The sequence below is a fragment of the Antechinus flavipes genome, chromosome 1 (assembly GCF_016432865.1).
Source record: "Antechinus flavipes isolate AdamAnt ecotype Samford, QLD, Australia chromosome 1, AdamAnt_v2, whole genome shotgun sequence".
Classification (NCBI taxonomy): domain Eukaryota; kingdom Metazoa; phylum Chordata; class Mammalia; order Dasyuromorphia; family Dasyuridae; genus Antechinus; species Antechinus flavipes.
The window spans coordinates 584,302,844-584,324,941 of NC_067398.1; the positions used below are offsets into that span (position 1 = coordinate 584,302,844).

Here is a 22,098-nt window from a genome sequence, read left to right on the forward strand (position 1 = left end):
CTCTCTTATATTATGTATATTTAGTATAGTTTGTGAAATAATTTTTGTAGCCCAACTCTATCTATCTATATGGGTATAATATAGATCAATTAGAATCACTAGTTTCATTTGATTTCACAATAGTGACTGCCCTCTAATACTCTGGCATACTTTTCACTTTCTTAGTACTATCCCTGTAGAAAATTCTGCCTTATGTGAAGAAAGGAATAAAAATACATTGGATAACCCACTCTCTGTTTGAGTATGGAAAAAACACTGTATTTGATTGTTGTTTATTTTTTATTTTGTTATTTTACTTCCTCTATAATCCATTTTTCTAAATATGCTAATTATAACCTTTGATTTTCTAATGAATGATCTCACACTCAGATGAATCTTTGCTTTCCTTGATGGAAGTATTTCCTCCACTTGTGGAGCTTGTAGCCCAAGGAGGATTTTCCATCCTTTTGTGACTCTTTTCCATCTCTTTCCATGAGTCCCCATAAGCTGTCCAGCCAACATGCTGCAGACTTTCCTCATTGCAATGATGGCAGCATAACACATAAGCTATTTTATTCTTTGGTTATCCATTGCTCTTGCCTCATAATTAGCCTATAGTCTTTTTTTAAAATCATGTATTTCTTTGGTGCCATCATTAAGCTCTTATATGTAATCCCTTACATATTTGTTATGTGTTGTAACCTTCACAATAGTCCTGAGCCTCTCCACTTCTATGTTATGGAACACTACTGTTTCTGAAGATCTCCACTGATTGCTTTAATTGTATTACTCCTGGGAAAATGTATATATTCTTTGAACTCTAAAATTAATTTATTTTGATCACATTATACAGCTTTATCTTTTCTTGTATTATGGGAGTCTTGGTAAGTTGTGCACTTCCTCCATATAACTCTGTTGGTTTTAATTAGCCTTAATTTGAGTAATGGAGTTTGGGGAGGGAAAGTTATGTTATGATAAATTAAAGCTTATTTTCAAATGAATGGCAGCTCATATTCTGAGGTTCTGCTAACTCTGGAAGTACTTCCACAGTATAATTTTATAATATATTTTTGTTTTTAGAGTATCATTCTAGGTAAGAGAATAGACTCATCATTAGTTGGTTAGCTACTTAATATTGAATTCTTTGATTGTGAGACAAAGAAAATTACAGTTCCTCATTGTTGTACAACCTCTTTTTGCTTCTATAATGATGGTTCAAAAATAGTGATAGAGAGTAAAAAAAAACACAGTTTTTAGACTATTTTCATACTTTAATTTAGCTACATGAGCTTTCAAGGTGACATTCTATTATGAGTAGTCATGAGTAGTGAATAGACATAATACCAGAGAACTAAATCCTTTGAATCTTGACATTGTTTTCTTAGATGAATCCCAAATCAGAATAAGATTGTAGGGGGGGAAATATATATATATATATATATTTGATTTACTAGCTCTAGCTCTCCTTGGAGGTTCTAGTAAAGAAGTTGATGAATTGGTTTTATCATATAGTCAAAAGCAACAAGGTTATCTTGGATTATAATTCTCATTTGAAGTATTTGAAAAAAGATAGTCATACACATGATTATAGTTTTATTTATGAACATCTGTTACAGAATGCTGAAGTAGAAAGCTCTAAGACTTCAATAAAATACTCTATATTAAATCATCATGTGTTTTGAAGTTACTAACACATCTTTGGTAATTTCACTGCAAAGATATTGAAAGCTATTTTGGAAAACATGAATCAAGAATAAAGAATGAAAAAGGCCCTAATGTTATGAATTCCATAGTAGCCCTGTGTTCATATCTGAATATTTAATGATATGTAATAATAATAATAATAGTAACTTGACACTTATAGCACTTTAATGTTTGGAAATTGTGTTAGAGCTATTATCTCATTTTATCCTCAGAATAATGCTGAGAGGTAGGTATTATTGTTATATTCATTTTAAAGATGAGGTAACTGAGGTACATAGGGAATTCTCCAAGGTCAAAAAGCTAGCAAGTTCTGAAGAATTCAAGTCTTCCTGACTCATTTTCAGTGCTTTATCTACTACAATACTCAGTTGCCTTACTTCTTTTGAGAAAGGAAGCTGGAAGTGCTAGCAAAGTATGAAATATTTAATGTCACAAAAAATTAATGGAATATGTTTAAATGACTAGGAAATAATTCATGATTAATGGTTTTTTTCTGAATCCTCTGAATGTATTCAGGTAATCATGTCAACAAGCATTTACTATATCCCAGGCACTAGACAGACAAAGACAAAAACATCCTTGTTCTCAAGGAGCTCATTCTGGTGAGACCAACTTGTAACCTATTATTTGTATATCAGCATAGTTTGAAAGTAGTTTGATCCCTGAGTTGTTAGAGATAAAAATTACTACAAAACTAGAGGCCATGATACTGAATAAATTGTGTTAGATTAGAAGTAAAAAGACCTGAGTTAGCCAGACCACCAGGACTTTGAAAATGGACTGCTGGATAGCACAGATCTGAGCAACGTGACCTCCTCCTTTCAGATGAACCTGAATATCTATGCCAACAAAATGTTCCCTGCCTAGGAGGACAGGCTCCAACAACTTGTGATGCAGGGTATAAGCCTCAGTCATCTCTTATATGAACTGATGAAGAGTGAAGTAAGGAAGGTCAAGGAAACAGTATACATAATGATTATGAAAATGTAAATGATGAAAAGAAGTTACACAAAATAAATTAAAATCATTGTCATGGAATTAGAAAGAATAAATTTGCCTAAGAGGAAACTTATATCCCTCTCATTTGCAGAGATGGGAAGAACACAGGTGTGGATAATTGTCTGTCATTTTAGACTTTTTTCAAAGATTTTCTTTCTTTTTTTTTTTTTAATTTTTATTTATTTATTTTTTTAAAATTTTTATTTAATAATTACTTTATATTGACACTCGTTTCTGTTCCGATTTTTTTCCCTCCCTCCCTCCACCCCCTCCCCTAGATGGCAAGCAGTCCTTTATATGTTGGATATGTTGCAGTATATCCTAGATACAATATATGTTTGCAGAGCCGAACAGTTCTCTTGTTGCACAGGGAGAATTGGATTCAGAAGGTATAAATAACCCGGGAAGAAAAACAAAAATGCAGATAGTTCACATTCGTTTCCCAGTGTTCTTTCTTTGGGTGTAGCTGCTTTTGTCCGTCATTTATCAATTGAAACTCAGGTCTCTTTGTCAAAGAAATCCACTTCCATCAAAATATGTCCTCATACAATATCGTTGTCGAAGTGTATAATGATCTCCTGGTTCTGCTCATTTCACTTAGCATCAGTTCATGTAAGTCTCGCCAGTCCTCTCTGTATTCATCCTGCTGGTCATTTCTTACAGAACAATAATATTCCATAACATTCATATACCACAATTTACCCAGCCATTCTCCAATTGATGGGCATCCATTCATTTTCCAGTTTCTAGCCACTACAAACAGGGCTGCTACAAACATTTTGGCACATACAGGTCCCTTTCCCTTCTTTAGTATTTCTTTGGGATATAAGCCCAATAGAAACACTGCTGGATCAAAGGGTATGCACAATTTGATAATTTTTTGGGCATAATTCCAGATTGCTCTCCAGAATGGTTGGATTCATTCACAACTCCACCAACAATGCATTAGAGTCCCAGTTTTCCCGCATCCCCTCCAACATTCATCATTATTTTTTCCTGTCATCTTCGCCAATCTGACAGGTGTGTAGTGGTATCTCAGAGTTGTCTTAATTTGCATTTCTCTGATCAATAATGATTTGGAACACTCTTTCATATGAGTGGTAATAGTTTCAATTTCATCCTCTGAAAATTGTCTGTTCATATCCTTTGACCATTTATCAATTGGAGAATGGCTTGATTTCTTATAAATTTGAGTCAGTTCTCTATATATTTTGGAAATGAGGCCTATATTAGAACCTTTAACTGTGAAGATGTTTTCCCAGTTTGTTGCTTCCCTTCTAATCTTGTTTGCATTAGTTTTATTTGTACAAAGGCTTTTTAATTTGATGTAATCAAAATTTTCTATTTTGTGATCAGTAATGGTCTCTAGTTCATCTTTGGTCACAAATTTCTTTCTCCTCCACAAGTCTGAGAGATAAACTATTCTATGTTCCTCTAATTTATTTATAATCTCGTTCTTTATGCCTAGGTCATGGACCCATTTTGATCTTATCTTGGTATATGGTGTTAAGTGTGGGTCCATGCCTAATTTCTGCCATACTAATTTCCAATTATCCCAGCAGTTTTTATCAAATAATGAATTCTTTTCCCAGAAGTTAGGGGCTTGGGTTTGTCAAACACTAGATTGCTATAGTTGACTATTCTGTCTTGTGAACCTAGCCTTTTCCACTGATCCACTAATCTATTTCTTAGCCAATACCAAATGGTTTTGATGACTGCTGCTTTATAATATAATTTTAGATCAGGTACAGCTAGGCCACCTTCATTTGATTTTTTTTTCATTAATTCCTTTGAGATTCTCGACTTTTTATTGTTCCATATGAATTTTGTTGTTATTTTTTCTAGATCATTAAAATATTTTCTTGAAGTCTGATTGGTATAGCACTAAATAAATAGATTAGTTTAGGGAGTATTGTCATCTTTATTATGTTCGCTCGGCCGATCCAAGAGCACTTAATATTTTTCCAATTATTTAAGTCTGACTTTATTTGTGTGGAGACTTTTTTATAATTTTGCTCATATAATTCCTGACTTTCCTTTGGTAGATAGATTCCCAAATATTTTATGGTATCAACAGTTATTCTGAATGGAATTTCTCTTTGTATCTCTTGCTGTTGGGTTTTGTTGGTGATGTATAAAAATGCTGAGGATTTATGGGGATTTATTTTGTAGCCAGCTACTTTACTAAAATTATGAATTATTTCCAATAGCTTTTTAGTAGAATCTCTGGGGTTCTCTAGGTATACCATCATATCATCTGCAAAGAGTGATAGTTTGGTTTCCTCATTGCCTACTCTAATTCCTTTAATATCTTTCTCGACTCTTATTGCCGAGGCTAGTGTTTTTAATACAATATTAAATAATAATGGTGATAGTGGGCAACCTTGCTTCACTCCAGATCTTACTGGGAAAGGTTCCAGTTTTTCCCCATTGCATATGATGCTTACTGATGGTTTTAAATATATGCTCCTGACTATTTTAAGGAAAAGTCCATTTATTCCTATGCTCTCAAGTGTTTTTATTAGGAATGGATGTTGGATTTTATCAAATGCTTTTTCTGCATCTATTGAGATGATCATATGGTTTTTGTTTGTTTGGTTATTGATATAGTCAATTATGCTAATAGTTTTCCTAATATTGAACCAGCCCTGCATTCCTGGTATAAATCCTACTTGGTCATAGTGTATTATCCTGGTGACGATTTTCTGTAATCTTTTTGCTAATATTTTATTTAAGATTTTAGCATCAATATTCATTAGGGAGATTGGTCTATAATTTTCTTTCTCTGTTTTCAGCCTACCTGGTTTAGGTATCAGTACCATGTCTGTGTCATAAAAGGAGTTTGGTAGGACTCCTTCAATCCCTATTTTTTCAAATAGTTTATATAACATTGGAGTTAATTGTTCTTTAAATGTTTGGTAGAATTCACATGTAAATCCATCTGGTCCTGGGGACTTTTTCTTAGGGAGTTGATTGATAGTTTGTTCTATTTCTTTTTCTGAGATGGGACTGTTTAGGATATTTACTTCTTCCTCTGTTAGTTTGGGCAAGCTATATTTTTGGAGGTATTTTTCTATTTCTTTTAAGTTGTCAAATTTATTGGCATAAAGTTGGGCAAAGTAACTCCTAATTATTGCTCTAATTTCCTCTTCATTAGTGGCGAGTTCTCCCTTTTCATTTTTAAGACTAACAATTTGATTTTCCTCTTTCCTTTTTTTAATCAGATTTACTAAGGGTTGTCTATTTTGTTGGTTTTTTCATAGAACCAACTCTTAGTTTTATTAATTAATTCAATAGTTTTTTTACTTTCAATTTTATTGATCTCTCCTTTTATTTTTAGAATTTCAAGTTTAGTGTTTGACTGGGGGTTTTTAATTTGTTCCTTTTCTAGCATTTTTAGTTGCAAACCCAATTCATTGACCTTCTCTTTCTCTATTTTATACAAATAGGCCTCTAGAGATATGAAATTTCCCCTTATTACCGCTTTGGCTGCATCCCATACATTTTGGTATGATGTCTCATTATTATCGTTTTCTTGAGTGAAGTTATTAATTATGTCTATGATTTGCTGTTTCACCCAATCATTCTTTAGTATGAGATTATTTAGTTTTCAATTATTTTTTGGTCTACTTCCCCCTGGATTTTTGTTGAATGTAATTTTCATTGCATCGTGGTCTGAAAAGGATGCATTTACTATTTCTGCCTTACTGCATTTGAGTTTGAGGATTTATGTCCTAATATATGGTCAATTTTTGTATAGGTTCCATGAACTGCTGAAAAGAAAGTGTATTCCTTTCTATCTCCATTACATTTTCTCCAGAGATCTATCATATCTAACTTTTCTAATATTCTATTTACCTCTTTGACTTCTTTCTTATTTATTTTGTGGTTTGATTTATCTAATTCTGAGAGTGCAAGGTTAAGATCTCCCACTATTATAGTTTTACTGTCTATTTCTTCTTGCAGCTCTCTTAATTTCTCTTTTAAGAATTTAGATGCTACCCCACTTGGTGCATATATGTTTAATATAGATAGTGCTTCATTATCCATGCTACCCTTTAGCAAGATATAGTGCCCTTCCTTATCTCTTTTAATTAGATCGATTTTTGCTTTAGCTTGATCTGAGATCAGGATGGCTACCCCTGCTTTTTTGACTTCACCTGAAGCATAGTAGATTTTGCTCCACCCTTTTACCTTTAACCTGCATGTATCTCCCCGCTTCAGGTGTGTTTCCTGTAAACAACATATTGTAGGATTCTGCCTTTTAATCCATTCTGCTAACCGCTTCCTCTTTATGGGGGAGTTTACCCCATTCACATTTATGGTTAGAATGACCAATTCTGTATTACTTGCCATCTTGTTAACCCTGGTTTATGCTTTTCTCCCTTCTTTCCCCTTTCCCCCCTTCCCAGTATTAAGCTTGTGAGCACCACTTGCTTCTCACTGCTCTCCCTTTTTAGTATCCCTCCCCCCGCCTTAGAGTTCCTCCCCTTATCCTTACCCCTTTCCCTCCCAGTTTCCGTATTCCCTTCCGCTTAGCTTATTCCTTCCCTTTTCACTTTTCCCTTCTCACTTTTCAATGAGGTGGGAGAAGTTTCACCATAGATTGAATATGTCTTAAGATTTTTCACTTAAAGCCAGTTCTGAAGGCAGTAAGATACCCACTATATTCATCCCCCTCCATTCTTTCTCTCAGATGTAATAGGTTTCCTATGCCTCTTCATGAGATGTACTACCCCCACTTTACCCTTTTTCTGGTACAATGTCCTTTCCACATCAATTTCTAGAACAAGGTATACATGTATTCTTTATACATCTATATAGTTGAAATATAGCTCCCAAGATTAATCTTTACCTTTTTAGATTTCTCTTGAATTCTATATTTGTAGATCAAACTTTTTGTTAAGTTCTGGCTTTTTCATCAGAAATAGATGAAATTCGCTTACTTCGTTGAATGTCCATCTTCTTCCCTGGAAAAAGATGCTCAATCTCGCTGGGTAAGTTATTTTTGGTTGCATACCAAGTTCCTTAACCTTTCGGAATATCATATTCCAGGCTCTTCAATCCTTTAATGTGGATGCTGCCAGATCCTGGGTGATTCTTATTGTGGCTCCTTGATACTTGAATTGGGTTTTTCTAGCCTCTTGCAATATTTTTTCCTTCATCTGAGGGTTCTGGCATTTGGCCACTATATTCCTTGGTGTTTTGATTTTAGGATCCCTTTCAGTGAGTGATCGATGAATCCTTTCTATGTTTATTTTTTCCTCTGTTCCTATGACTTCTGGGCAGTTCTCTATGATAATTTCCTGGAAAATAGTGTCCAGGCTCTTTTTTTCAATCATTCTTTTCTGGGAGTCCAATGATTCTCAGATTGTCTCTCCTGGATCTGTTTTCCAGGTCTGTTGTCTTCCCCAGAAGGTACTTCACATTCTTTTCCATTGTTTGATTTTTTTGGATTTGCTTGACTGATTCTTCTTGTCTCCTCGAGTCATTCAATTCCAATTGTTCAATTCTGATTTTCAGTGAAGTATTTTCTTCACTCACTTTTTAAAAATCTTTTTCTAATTGTCCCATTGAGTTCTTTTGTTCTGTGGAATTTTTTTCCATTTCGCCAATTTTGTTTTCCAGTTCACCAATCCTATTTTTCAAGGATTTTACTTCTTTATCCACTCTCTCTTTAACTGACTTCTCCAGGCTCTTTTGCCAAGCCTCCCTCTCCTTTTCCCAAGCCTCACTCTGCTTTCCCCATTTTTCTTCTAGCTCCCTTGTGAGAGCCTTTTTAATCACTTCTATGAGGTTCATCTGTGCTGAGGAACAGATGATCTCCTCCTTTGGGGATTCACCTGGGGACTGCCTGTTTTTAGTCTCCTCAGGATTTAGAGTCTGCTCTCTATCTGTATAGAAGCTGTCAAGGGTTAAAGTCCTCTTCAGTTTCTTGCTCATTCTGTCTAATAATCAAAGACAAACTACCAAAGAAAAACAGAAAAAACTGGAGTCTTTCTTTGGGGGAGGCTGGGTGTGTTACCGAGCTTCCTCTACAGACTGTGGGGGCAGCAGTGAGGCACTAGCAGGACTGTGCTGCGCCTGCGCTCTGAGATCCCAGAGCGTGCTGAGTCACTGTGGGGGGGAGGGGGGCGGCCAGGTCCCGAGAGACTCCAGCTGTTTGGGGTTGTATTCTTCAGCCCCGGTGTTTTTAGCTTCTCTGCTGGGCTGCTGACTTGCTGCCGGAGCAAAGTATCCAAACCTGTAGCGAAGCTCTCCCCGCAGAGATGGCTGCGATCACTCCCCACCCCCTCTCCAGTCTGCTCCCGTGCTCTCACTGCCGCTGCCCTCAGCCTGCACCCGATCTAAAACCGTCCCAGCCCTCCAGTAAAGACAGACCTTTCTTGGCGAATCTCAAGGATGGCTTCTCTTGGTAACTATTTGTGGGTTTTTTTTCAGTCAAGCATTAATTCAGAGGCTTTTAATGAAATGGATAGTGAGAGAAAGCGTGGAGCTTATGCAGCTGTGTGCCTCCTCTCTGCCATCTTAACCGGAAGCAGATTTTCTTGCCCTTTTTCTTTAAAACTATTATATAAGGTGTTTCTCTAAGGGAGATGAAGGGATTCTGAGAAAAATTTCGGTAATTTAAAAACAAGGGAAATAAAAATTTTATTTTAAAAAATGCATAGAAAAGGACAGAAAGATGTTCAGAAGGAAGCACAGAGAAGCTGCACAGTTTTGAGAGTAACAAATAGAATTTATTAAGTAAGCAATGTAAAACCAAGATTTGTGGTTTTATGTAGTCCCTTTTGCCTTCTTTTTGTTGTTGTGTGTAATATGTATATTATTTTGGGAGATACTTAAGTTCAGAATAAGGAAAAGCAGTAAATCAAAGTATAATATCTCATGGTATGGCGAGAGCTGTTTTTGGCATTTCAAAGGCTTTAGTTTAAATCCAGCTTGTGATGATCAATTTAGTTGTTTAATTATGGGTAACTTTCATCACTTCTTAGAAGCTAATTTTTTATTATTGTGCCATAAGAAATTATATAAATGTGCATCTCTCTGTATGATTGATCTCATTTAAAAGTTATAAACTTGTATGAGATAACATAAAATTCAATAAAGTTTCAAGTATTATGTTATTGTTATTACTTTGTGTTGGAATCCTTACTAACTGCTAAGTAATTAGAGTTGATCTAATCTTACAAGAAGATGTTTTGGCCAGAACCTGAAACAAGGTACTAAGTAGAACTAATTAAGACAAGGCTTGTGTTCACACCTTTACTCATTGGAGTCCACAAGTATGCTAGCTTCACAAAGTACACTTTCTAACTTCAAGAGAGTTCACACCTCCCTTAAAGTCATTGGGCCAGAGAGCACTATGGGAGAAAACCCATAATCCCATTCTCTCAGAAGAGGCAGATAAAAGGCCAGTGATGAGGGATCTATGGCAGAATACATTTTTTCCTCTTGGCTGGCTGATCGCGCTGGACTCGAAAGGAACGACTCTGGTGCAGAGAACACTTTAACGGATTTCAGTGGAGCTACACCAGAAGCCCTCTCTCCACGTCAAGTTGGTGGCTGGGCTCCCCAGAAGGAGATAAGAGAGACCTTCCATCTCTGTCTTGGTTGGAAGCAGAAGAAAGCAGAGGCAGAGGCTGAAGGACAGAACCTTTGGATTTGGAGACATCCGAAGGGCTCCAAGCCTCTAAACCGGCTGTGCTTTGAGAAGAACAAATTCCAACATTTGAACGCTAACATTTTGGCGCCCAACGTGGGGCTCGAACCCACGACCCTGAGATTAAGAGTCTCATGCTCTACCGACTGAGCTAGCCGGGCCATATTGGAGATAATAAAAGATGAGAGATAGGCCTCTAAGCTAACCGGGCTATATTGGAGATAATAAAAGATCTGAACTTTTATCACCTGGCTGCTTTTTGAGAAGAAAAAGCTCACAACATTTATCCAAAGGTCAGGTCCTTAAGCCTCTGACTCTGCTTTCTTCTGCCTCCAACCAAGACAGAGATGGAAGGTCTCTCTTATCTCCTTCTGGGGAGCCCAGCCACCAACTTGACACGGAGAGAGGGCTTCTCGTGTAGCTCCACTGAAATCCGTTAAAGTGTTCTCTGCACAAGAGTCGTTCCTTTCGAGTCCAGCGCGATCAGCCAGCCAAGAGGAAAAAATGTATTCTGCCATAGATCCCTCATCGCTGGCTTTTTATCTGCCTCTTCTGAGAGAATGGGATTATGGGTTTTCTCCCATAGTGCTCTCTGGCCCAATGACTTTAAGGGAGGTGTGAACTCTCTTGAAGTTAGAAAGTGTACTTTGTGAAGCTAGCATACTTGTGGACTCCAATGAGTAAAGGTGTGAACACAAGCCTTGTCTTAATTAGTTCTACTTAGTACCTTGTTTCAGGTTCTGGCCAAAACATCTTCTTGTAAGATTAGATCAACTCTAATTACTTAGCAGTTAGTAAGGATTCCAACAACTTTGTATAAAGGGTTATCTTGACTTTTGGCATTACTATCTATTCTGTTTTATTACGTAAGTAAAAACTTGAAAGTTAGTATTTTTAAATCTAGATCAATTTTAATGTTCAAGCCTTGAGCCATTTGTAGTCTAGTTATAGAAGACTAAAGTTGTTGTTATAAATTTTGTATAAATTAATAGGCCTATTGATGTTTGAGATTATTGAGGTTTTTGTTTGTTTTGTTTTGTTTTAAATCATACTCTAAACTAAGTGTATGTGAAAGCTAATTTGCAGAGTATTTAGGTAGAGGCTTATTTGAAGCTTTAAACTCTTCCCTCCCTTGGGCTAGCTATCTTCTTATGATGAAGAAACTTTTTGTATTGAGGCATTGCTCTGCTGTTTGGTAACTCCTTTGTATGGACTTTTATTTCAAGAAGGACCTCAATCATGCTTCATACCTCACCTTAAGAATTTAATAAATGCTCTATGATTGTCTGTCATTCTTTGTCTCTCGTTTAAAATCTGTTTCTTTGCCTCTCTGTCTCTTAATCCTTTTGTTTTTCTGTTTCTCTTTCTTTAAATACAGAATAGTGAGACATTGTCTATATACATTTACAATGCTAGATACTATAGAGAGAGGATAAAGTAAAAGAATATTTTTTTTATTATTAAAAAATAACAATAGTCGTAAATACAAAAAGCATTTATGAAACATTTAAGAAATTACTAAATAATAAAATTATGTCTTTATATAATGTCCAAATATGGATAAAAAGATGAGTTAGTAGTGATTCCATTAGAAAGAAGCAAATATGACATCCTAATGTTCCTTATCTGTCAAAAAAAAAAAAAACTAAAAACAAAAGGAAAAGTAACACCTACTTCATGGGAAGTATGATGATTAAATGAGAAAATATATGTATTTTGCAAACCTCAAAAATGTTTTGTAAATATTTGCTATGCTGCTTGTGCAGCTGTTGAGATCAATTATTAGAATATGGTTTTGAAGAAATAGACTTGATTCAACAGAAAAACCATAGATAAATGGGAATAAGGTTTAGGGTAGCATGTATAAAAAATATACTGATGGGAATTTAATGTTGGATGGGTTTTGGAAAGATAGACTCATTAATTAATACATTATTGATAGATCCGTGGGGAAAATTTTGAATTATAGAAAAAAATTGGAATTGTTTAAATTGTACTTACTTTGTTCATATCCTTTGAGTAGAGTCACTGATAGTGATCTTAGTGTTGTCATTGACAAAACACATCATATGTACCAAAATATTTATGGCATCATTTTTTTGTGTGTGTTAGCCAGGAATTGGAAACAAAATAAGATATCCATTGGTTGGGGAATGTTTATTCACACCAGTACATATTACTGAGCTTGAAGTAATGGTGAACAGACTTGATAAGTACAGAGAAGGAAGGGAAGCCATATGAAAAAATGTTGTGTGAAGTGGTCAGACCTGAAAACAACATACATAATTATTCCTTACATATAAATTGAGAGATGAATGACCACAGGGCAATTAAGTTTTGTTTTTCAATTTGTTGATGTTTTTCTGATTTTTTTTTCTTTTTCATTAATTTTTGTCGTTTTTGTTGTAAGGGATAGCTCCCTGAGATGCATGAGGTTTACTCTTATGTAAGGACAAACTATGTAAAAACAAATATGTATCATTAAAGTAAATTTCTCTAAAAAGGAAGAATAATAATAGATAACATTTATATCTTCTTACTTTATGCCAGATACTGTCCTTATTACTTTACAGTTATATATTACCTTACTTGATCCTTAAAACAACCTTGAGACAAATAGGATTAAATTGCTAGTAAGTAGGTGAGGCCAAATTTGATAACTCTTCTTGACTCTAGCTCTACCACACCATCCATTGTGCTTCATAATTGCCCCCCATTGTAGTGATAGTGACTGAAAAAATGTCTGGCGCTCTCTCTCTCTCAGAGGCTGAAAACCAATCATTTCTTGATGTCTTTTAATGATTATTTAATTCTACAATGTTAGATAAACCAGTGAGGTGAGCTGTTATTTTTAATCTCATTTTCATCAAGAAGAATGAACTGTTTAATGGGAACCTTAAGTGCCCTTCACTAACTGTTCCATGTTAGAATTTGTGAGGCAAAATTGGAAATGGAAATAAACTACTTCTCATCCTATAATTGAGGAAACATTTCAAAGACTATAGAAAAAGAATAGGTGAGCCTTTTTTTGTACCCCTAAGTCTGTGAAAAGCTTGCCAGTTCTTCATAACTTAATAATTTTCCTATTTTTGACTTTCATTTTGGTTTAAATTGGACAGTTTTTAAAGCAAATAAAAATATATGAAGTAGTATAGAATAATGACAAATGTAATTTTGCTGTGCCTTTTGTTGTATCTGACTTTTCATTTTGTGTTTTATATTGAAGGCACAAATGTGTATGAGATATTATTAAATAAGAAATAGTGTTAGTCTGATAAGAACAAATAGTTTTTTTTTGTTTGTTTTTTTAAAAATTTGATCTTATGCAATACAACTATATGATTGTTTAGGATGTGCAGTTGCATAAGCAAATATCCACTTACAATTTTTGTTGTATCTGTGAATTGTTATAGTCTTTTTAGACAGTAATATAACATTATACAAAAAGCATTATTTAAAAAAAAAAAAACTGTGCCATGTATGTTGAAAATGGTGGTCAGAGTAGCAGGGAAATAGGTTTAGAATTTATATAAAGAAAAACTTCTTAACAATTAGAGCTGTTCAAAAATGAAATATCAAAAGTGATATAGAGGTGGAGGCTCCTCTCTTAAACATCTTCAGTGACTTGTTGACTACTTTATGGATTTAAAGTAGAATAGATTTTTTTTTTTTTCAGTTATTAACTAACTGATTTCTGAGGTCCTTTCCAACTTTGGCCTTTTGTAATCCTATTTGTTAGATTTGGCAGAGTGTAATTTATTCAGCAATGCCTTAATGGTTACTGTTCATTTCTGGTGAATTGTTTTATAGTTATCTGAATTTTTGTCATACTAGAATGTTATTACAATAACCCTTGATTTGAAAATAAATATATTTTCCTTAGCTTTTGGCTTTGAGCTTGGCATTAGCAGAACATTATCCAGTGGTAGTATTATATTCCAGTCATAATATCTTTTATATATTTTTTTGGCTGAAATTTACCAGAGTGTGCAAAAATATCTTAAGTTAAATTCTTATTAACAAGATGTTGTCAAGGAGAGTCTTAATGAGTGTTGGATTAATAATGCCTAATTAAGGTGTTCAACTATCTGACTTCAGCCCCACTTATTGTGTCATCAGGTCCTTCTCTATTCATAGTTATATCTAGTTTTAAAATATTTTACATAATTTTATATAATTTTATATTCTTGGACATATGAAACTTAATAAATCCAGAGGGGAGCTCATCATTTGCTAACTATTACATTTCATGGTCTTTAATAGAGGAGGGAGAAAGCTTGTTGGTACATTTTTTGCTCTTTCTAAAAGTTCCTTATGATTTTCCTGTGAAAAAAGTATTATTACTCTTTTCTTCCTTTGATTATAATTCCCCATATAGATGTTTAAATCCTTTCCCTTTTCTCCTCCCTACCCCACCTCCTGCTTCAGGCTGCATGAGTGATAATAAGATGAAGGAAGTTACATGCTTATTATGAAGTAAAAGTACATAAAACTTGACGACTAACTGGAGTATGTGGTATGAATGAAGAGCCAAGGCTAGTTCAGCATTTCTAGTTGTGACTGTGAATTTTGGTACTAGCAACAGAAATAGAAATATCAAGGGAGCAAGCTAGTTGAAAGGGAGTGGGTAGAAATGCTATAGAATGTGAAATGATGGGATATCTATGAAAAAATATTCAACAAGTAGAGTTACATAGCTTGAGCTCACTAGATTAGTTGTCTGAAGTATATTGTATGTACTTCCATCCCATACACACATATATAATTGACTGAAGTGTGTGTAAATGAGTGATAATATTTGAAATACTTAGATACATATGTATGTATTCCTAAATTTTATACATATATAACTACTCTATATTTGTAGATTATGAATTTATCAATAAGCATTTAATTCCCTGCTACGTACCTTATAATTCTTACTCTAAATGAGCTTATCGGGAGAGACAATATATACATATGTTTATTCAGACGCTAGTTTTTGCGGTTATCACAGACTACCTTTTCAAAAATGACTGGGAAATAGAATCAGGCTCAGACTTGGATCTATGCTAGATACGCTTTTCTTAAGTTTTGATAAAGGGATTTTAAAAATTACCTTCTCTTTTTTTTGCTACATTTTATTTTATTTTTGGTTTCAAATTCCACTTTTGTCCATATGGGATTGAAATTGGTGGAACAAATATTTGTAGCAACTGATTTAAGTTCTTTCTATGTGTTGTTAGAGAAAAGAATATGTCCCAGTTATTAGGAAAGCATATTCTGTTCTTGCTACATCTTCTGAATTAATTTTCCTTTAAAAGTTTAAATTTATTCAGTATAGAGTCAAGTCTGAGCCTTTGGTCCTGGTTGGAGAATAAGGTATTAGATTTGGAGCTTGGACATGGATCATACCTTTAGAAACCTCTCTTTAGGATTTTATTTCTATCAAGACAGAATATAATCCTCAGAGTAAAAATAAGATAATAATTATAGACTTACTATTCTTAGAGACTAGTAAATCCTACTTTTTAGGATTTGCTGATATCATTCTGACTATTATTATTTATTATAATCATAATTTTTTGTTCTTGGCCAGGAAATTTTTCATTAAAAGTATTGTTTTATCAAAGTAGCTAATCAATAAAAATTTTTTATTAAGCTTTCACTAAATATGAGATAGTGTGTTAGGTCCTTAAGATTCTAGTAAAATGAACAAAACAGTCTCTGTTCCCTAAAAGCTTAAATTATGACAGTCTGTGTCAAAAGCAGATTGGTTCAGTGATATTAAACTATAAAGCAATTTTGGACTTTTTAATCATCTTGTCAGGAAAAGGAGGACGACTAGAAAAAAACAAACCAGGCTGATTTTAGTGACATTTAGTGACATATTCTGGAATTCTTCTGACTGATTATTGCTATAACCTTCTTAGTAGGTCTGCTTGTCTCAAGTCTCTATCTCCTCATTCCAGTATATCCCATATGCAGCCACTAAAGTGATTTTCCTACATACAAGTCTGATCATGTTATCCCTTTACTCAGTAAATTGCAGTAGCTTACTTTATTTCCAAGGGCAAAAACAAAATGCTCTTCAAAATGTAGCTCTCGCCTCTCTTTCCACTTTTCTTATTCTTTATTCCATGGCACATATCTTCAGTTTGGTGACACTAGCCTCCTGGCTATTCCATGAATAAGACATTCCATCTCTTGGCTCCAGATGTTTTTCTCTGACTGTTTTTTGTAAATCTGTGGAAACTTAGTTCTTTATTCCATATGTGGTACCAGCGGGGTCTAAGTCTAGGCCTTTTGACTTAGAGCCTAACTAGATTCAGTTAAAAAAATATTTATTATTGTATACAAAGAACTGGAAGGGACAAAAACAAAAGAGAAAAAATTTGCTTTTAAGGAATATGCCCCTTTTTTATAGCTAACATGATAGATTATATAAATTAAGGTAGCACTATTTCACATTTTTTCTGTTTTTCTTCTTTTGAATTTGTTTTACTGTATGTTGATTTTTTATACTCATTAGTATCTATTTGCTCAATTCTAATTTTAAGGAATTATGTTCCTTAGTGAGCTTTTGTACTTCTTTTCCCATTTGACCAATTTTGATTTTTAAGGCATTCTTCTTCTCATTAGTTTTTTGTATTTCCTTTTTTGCATCACTGTTATTTTTCTCCCCATTTTTTTCTCTGTCTCTGTACTTGAATTTCAAGATCCCTATTGAGCTCTTTCATAGCCTGAGGACAATTGTTATTTTTTCTTGGATGTTTTATATGTAAGAGCTTTGACTTTATCAGCTTCTTCTGAGAGTATATTTTGATCTTCCTTGTCCGCATAGTAACTTTCTGTGGTAAGAACCCTTTTCTGCTGTTTACTCATTTTCCCAGCCTATTATTTGGCTTTTAACTTTATATTAAAGTAGGGGTCTGTTTGCAGGGTGGAGGGTGCAGTGTTTCAAGTTTTACCAGGGATTTTGTGCAGAGGGGTTTTTCAGAAATCTTTCTAGGAACCCAGATCTGAGCATGGTAAAGCAACAGAGTCCTGCCACAGAGCCAGCAAAGAGACCTCCTGCAATCTCCCTCTGATCCATGTTCTGCTCTCCTCTCCCTTTCTTCCCCCCATGTGTGCTGAAATCTCTGGAAGCCATAGCAGCTTGTGTTCCTTCAGCAGTCAATGCTGCTGCCACCACTGTTGATTCAGTGACTCCCTAAGCCCGATCCTGGGCTGGTGCTCCGAGCATACTCAACCTTGCTTTCTGAATTGCCCTGAGCTTCTGTGGGTTAAGAGGTCTGGGGATCTCTGCCACTTCTTGGTTTCTTGGAGCCCTGGGCTGTGCTGGTATGGCTTGTGCTAAGATTGCACTCTAGACCCATCCCATGCAAGAGATCATCCTGCTAACCTAGGTTACCTTCGGCTGGAAAATTGTTCCACTCCATCTTTTTGTGGGTCCGATGCTCTAAAATTTGTTTGTAGTCATTATTTAAAGATATTTGGAGGGATCTGGGGGATAATTTAGGTGAGTCCCTTTACTTGCTATCTTGGCTGGGAGTGGGTGGAAGATGGGGGTGGGGGGAGGTTAGCACTATTAATTAGCATTAACAAAGAAAAGGCAGTGTGGTATATCAGAAAAAGGAGGGACTGGGACCTCCCCAGAGCTGCCCAGTTAATTTTCATAAAAGATAGATCTTACTGTGACATTACTTTGTACAAAAATTTTCTCCCTATTATTTCTTATATAAAATATAAACTCCTTTGACTGGTCTTTATAGCCTTCATTTTCCTTTCTAGAAATAAAAATAATGGTATAGGAGGAAAATATTTGAACCTATATTTGAACCTGGAATTTGGGTATGATATCACAACTGACATTTTCTTCCTCTGAATTTAGGAAGTCTTTGGGTTCATAGAGGCCTTTTAGTGATTTGAAGGTACTGGATTTAGAATCAGGAAAATCTAAGTTCATATATTGCTGTAATGTCTGGGCTAGATTTCTGGAGGTTGTCCTCAGACAACCTGCTTGGTCTCAGCAGGATAGACACCACGAGAATGGGCCAGAATAGAGTCCAAAGTCTTTATTGTCTCTTATACAGTCTGTGTCTGTCATAGTCTGATCTAGTCTCCTCCAGCAGTCTGCCAGTCTGACTTCTGTCTGACAGTTCTTATATACCCTATTACAATTACATCATTACAGCATACTGCATATGTGTGAACTAGAGAACTATTACATCACCATGCTGAGTACTAAATATATGTAAACTAGGTAACAATCAACTCATCAATTCCTCTGAGTTAACACCTTGTTTCAAGTATACTTCTCCAGAGTTCTGGGTCTCTACATATTCCCTTATAACTGTGACATAATTTAACCCTGTAATCTTCATTTTCCTCATCTGTAAAATGAAGGGTTTGGACTCAGAAGCTAAGGTACCTTCAAGGACTTAGCCTATGATTCTGTGACCTCTGCATTTTAGCTCAACTGACTTCCTATGTTCCCTGCACGCTTCATTTTCTTTCTTTTCACCATGTGTTGATGTAGACTTCGTGAAGATCTCCTAATCCCAGAAGATTCCCTACTGGAATATGCATATGCTTTGTATTACCTCTACCTCTTAAAATTTTTAACTTTCTCAACTTCCTTCACATGCCATGTTCACTACAACGCAGTTTCTTATGCTCGGAGTTGTAAATGTTCCCATCTTCCTCAAATTTACCTGCAAGTGACCTCCCTAGATTCAGGGAAGGTTTCATTTTTGTCTTTGTATTCTTACTACCTAAGGACAGCCTTCTCTCCTGGCTAGCTGAGTTGATGTAGTTACAGATTATCATGGATAATGAGGTGTGAATGTGTTAACACCCTGTTATCACTTGAAATATTATGAAATAGGAAAGTCTCTGAGTCAGAAGGTAGAAAGTCATTGAATAAATCATAATTGACTGCATCTTTGGGTGACTCTTACAAAGTACAGTTAGAGAGACAGTTATGGCAGGAGCAGTCTGTGAGAACAAACCTGGCCCTTTAGCAGGGGCTATTAGCAATTACAGAAATTGTTATGGGAGGAAGAGAAATGGATTTTTCTCTCTTTCCCGCCTCATTGACTATAGGAACATAGGAACTGAACAACTCTCTCAGAACAACTCTATCAAACAATGGGAGAATTAGTTTAAGATTGTTACAGGGTATAAATGAAGAAACAGGCACCAATACTGTCCACCTAGTCAAAGACACAGAAAGAAGTGGTCACTTGAGGAAGAAAACAGTATGACCACTGGCAGCAAAGAAGAGAGCTGGTTATTCACTCCAGATAGAAATAGCCCTGGCAATGGAGAATTGAGGCTTCTGAGAAAAGAGAAAAAGTCAAGGAAGACTTATTGTACTGCATTTGTGAGTTGCTTTGGCCATATATGTTCCATACTTGTTTCCCTTACTGACATTATACTCTAACATTGTGTCCAGTATATACTTGTTGTGTATATTTCTGGGAGGTTTGTAAGGACAATGGTGAGATATTTTGGCTGCCACCATTTTTACTATGCTGTTTTTGTAAATAACTTTGCTTTGAGACAGTCACATCTACTTACTGATCGCTAAAGGTTAGCACACCGTAGGGTGTCTTGAGCTTTAGGTTTGAACTTTAGTAGGATGGAAATTAGAGCATATATCCTTGAATCTTGAAGTAGTGGAAGTGCTTTCCCTGGCACATTAACATGCAAAAATAGATTTTTAATTAAATACATTGATTTTAATCAACTTCAGTCTAGGATGTGAATGCAAGTTTTGTCTGTTCTCAAATAAATATGCCTTTGTGCCATAATTGGCACATGTGAAGTAAGCAGGTTGGACTAGATAAACTGATCTTTAAATTTTCTTCTCAGTCCATTATTCTCTGAGTCCATTTCCCCAGCCATCACTACCATCATCTCAAGAATAATGTAGCTTTATGTGCTAAATCCTGTTCTAAACTTTTAACGTTTATTATCCTACACAATAATCCTGGGAACTAAGTGCTTTTATTAGCCCCATTTTACAAATGAGGATTCTGAGACAAACAGTATAAATTGCCCAGGATCGCACAGATAGTTTATGAGGCTGGTTTTCAGTTCTTTTTCTGACTCTAGGCCTCGTGCTATGTATCCATATCATCTAGCCATATGTATTGAAATGTGATCCTTTTAAGATCCTAGTACATTGATGCCTGCTAAAATAGATTATTCTTAGGACACGTGTGTCCTGTATAGATAATCATTTGTGAGCTTATTTGGAAAACTTATGATTCAAAATTGACTAAACTGTATTAATTCACAAAAAACTTATTTTTTATTGATTTAACAGGTCTTACCTCATTTTCCATCTTTCACTCTGTAAGTCACATAAATTATTATTAGAAATTTTTCAGAAAGATATTTAAAAAGATAATGTAAATTATATTTACAAATATTTGCCACACATATATTGCTAATAAATGCAAAAATAAATCTAAAATTTTCTAACTTTGTAAAATACATTTATAATCTTAGTAGGTTGGGGAAATTCTAGTAGCAGGTTATTCATTTTTCCCTTTTTTTTGGGAAAAAATGAACTAATCTTATTTTACTGTACCAGGATATGAGTAATAACAAAAATTACATTTTTGGAACATTTTTGCAGGTTTGAACCTTGCATTTGGGGACTCTATGTAAACTTTTGGAGCCAGCTGTTTGGGAGTATATTCTTTCATACACTATGAGGTGTTGATTTTAAAAGAATGGGCTGCTGTTCCTAAAGTCTATACACTGCAAAGTTTCATGGCACTCTTGTGAATGTGAATGAATTGGTTAAATCAGTTCCTTTGCTCTGAACATACAGGTTCTACTCTACTTTGTGTTTTCTTTTATTTTGAAAGAGTAGAAAATTATTTCTTTAAAAATATGCCAAATTTATCCTGTGATATAAACAAGTGGGTATTACATTTGGTTGTAACACCAAGTTTAAACTGAATATTTTAAAGAATCATTTAATTAAGGAGGATTAATTTTCAGCTTTTGCCATTACTTATAAGGACCAACTAACTCTTTTAAGTTTCCTTAAATTTATCCTGGAGTTTGTCCAAGTTTAGTTTTAATGAGTTGCTTATCCCGCTAGTTACATTAGGATTTATTTTCCTCTAGAGTATAGTGTTTGAATTGATAGTTTTTTAACCTGTTCTGTTAAATGAACTTATGTTCAGACCTAAATTTTGGCTCTGGACATTGGAAATAAATATTTGTGATATGAATGATTTTAACTTTTTTTTCTATGTACCTTTAAGTTTTAGTCATATTTTTAAAAATTGCTTTTGATTTGCATGTAGATTAGTAGGTCTTTAAAATGTTAATTTTTAATCTCAGTTTATAGTGCATTTTTCTGCCAAATATATATGAAATTACTCCAAAATTCTTTGATATCTTGAAAGTCTCCATGTCCATATATGTCTGAGATCTCAGAGTACCATGTAACTAAGTATTGGCAGTAGTTATTGTGTTATATATATATGTATGTATATATGTTTATTTAGTGTTTCTCATTTGAAGTTAGCTAAATATGGTTCATGAACATTTGATATGTTTAATTGTATCAGCAAGTGCAGTATGATAGCAAACATCCATTTTCAGATTGTTTTAAAATATTATATTTGGCCACACAATCATCATCATAATGAAGTATTATAAAATGTACTTTTATCTATGGCCAGTTGTAAATTGCCTTTTAAGAAACATTTGTTGCACATAGATTGTAATTAGTTCATCTTTTT

General features: G+C 34.7%; 1 protein-coding gene and 1 non-coding gene across 3 annotated transcripts in view; one reads left to right on the plus strand and one right to left on the minus strand.

Moving 5' to 3' along the window:
- The window catches only part of VPS13B (vacuolar protein sorting 13 homolog B), a 1,012,351-nt gene that overhangs the window by 149,079 nt on the left and 841,174 nt on the right, over positions 1 to 22,098 (plus strand). The window lies entirely within an intron of this gene.
- Positions 10,434 to 10,506, minus strand: TRNAK-CUU (transfer RNA lysine (anticodon CUU)). The gene has a single exon. It is a non-coding gene; the product is annotated as a tRNA-Lys (tRNA).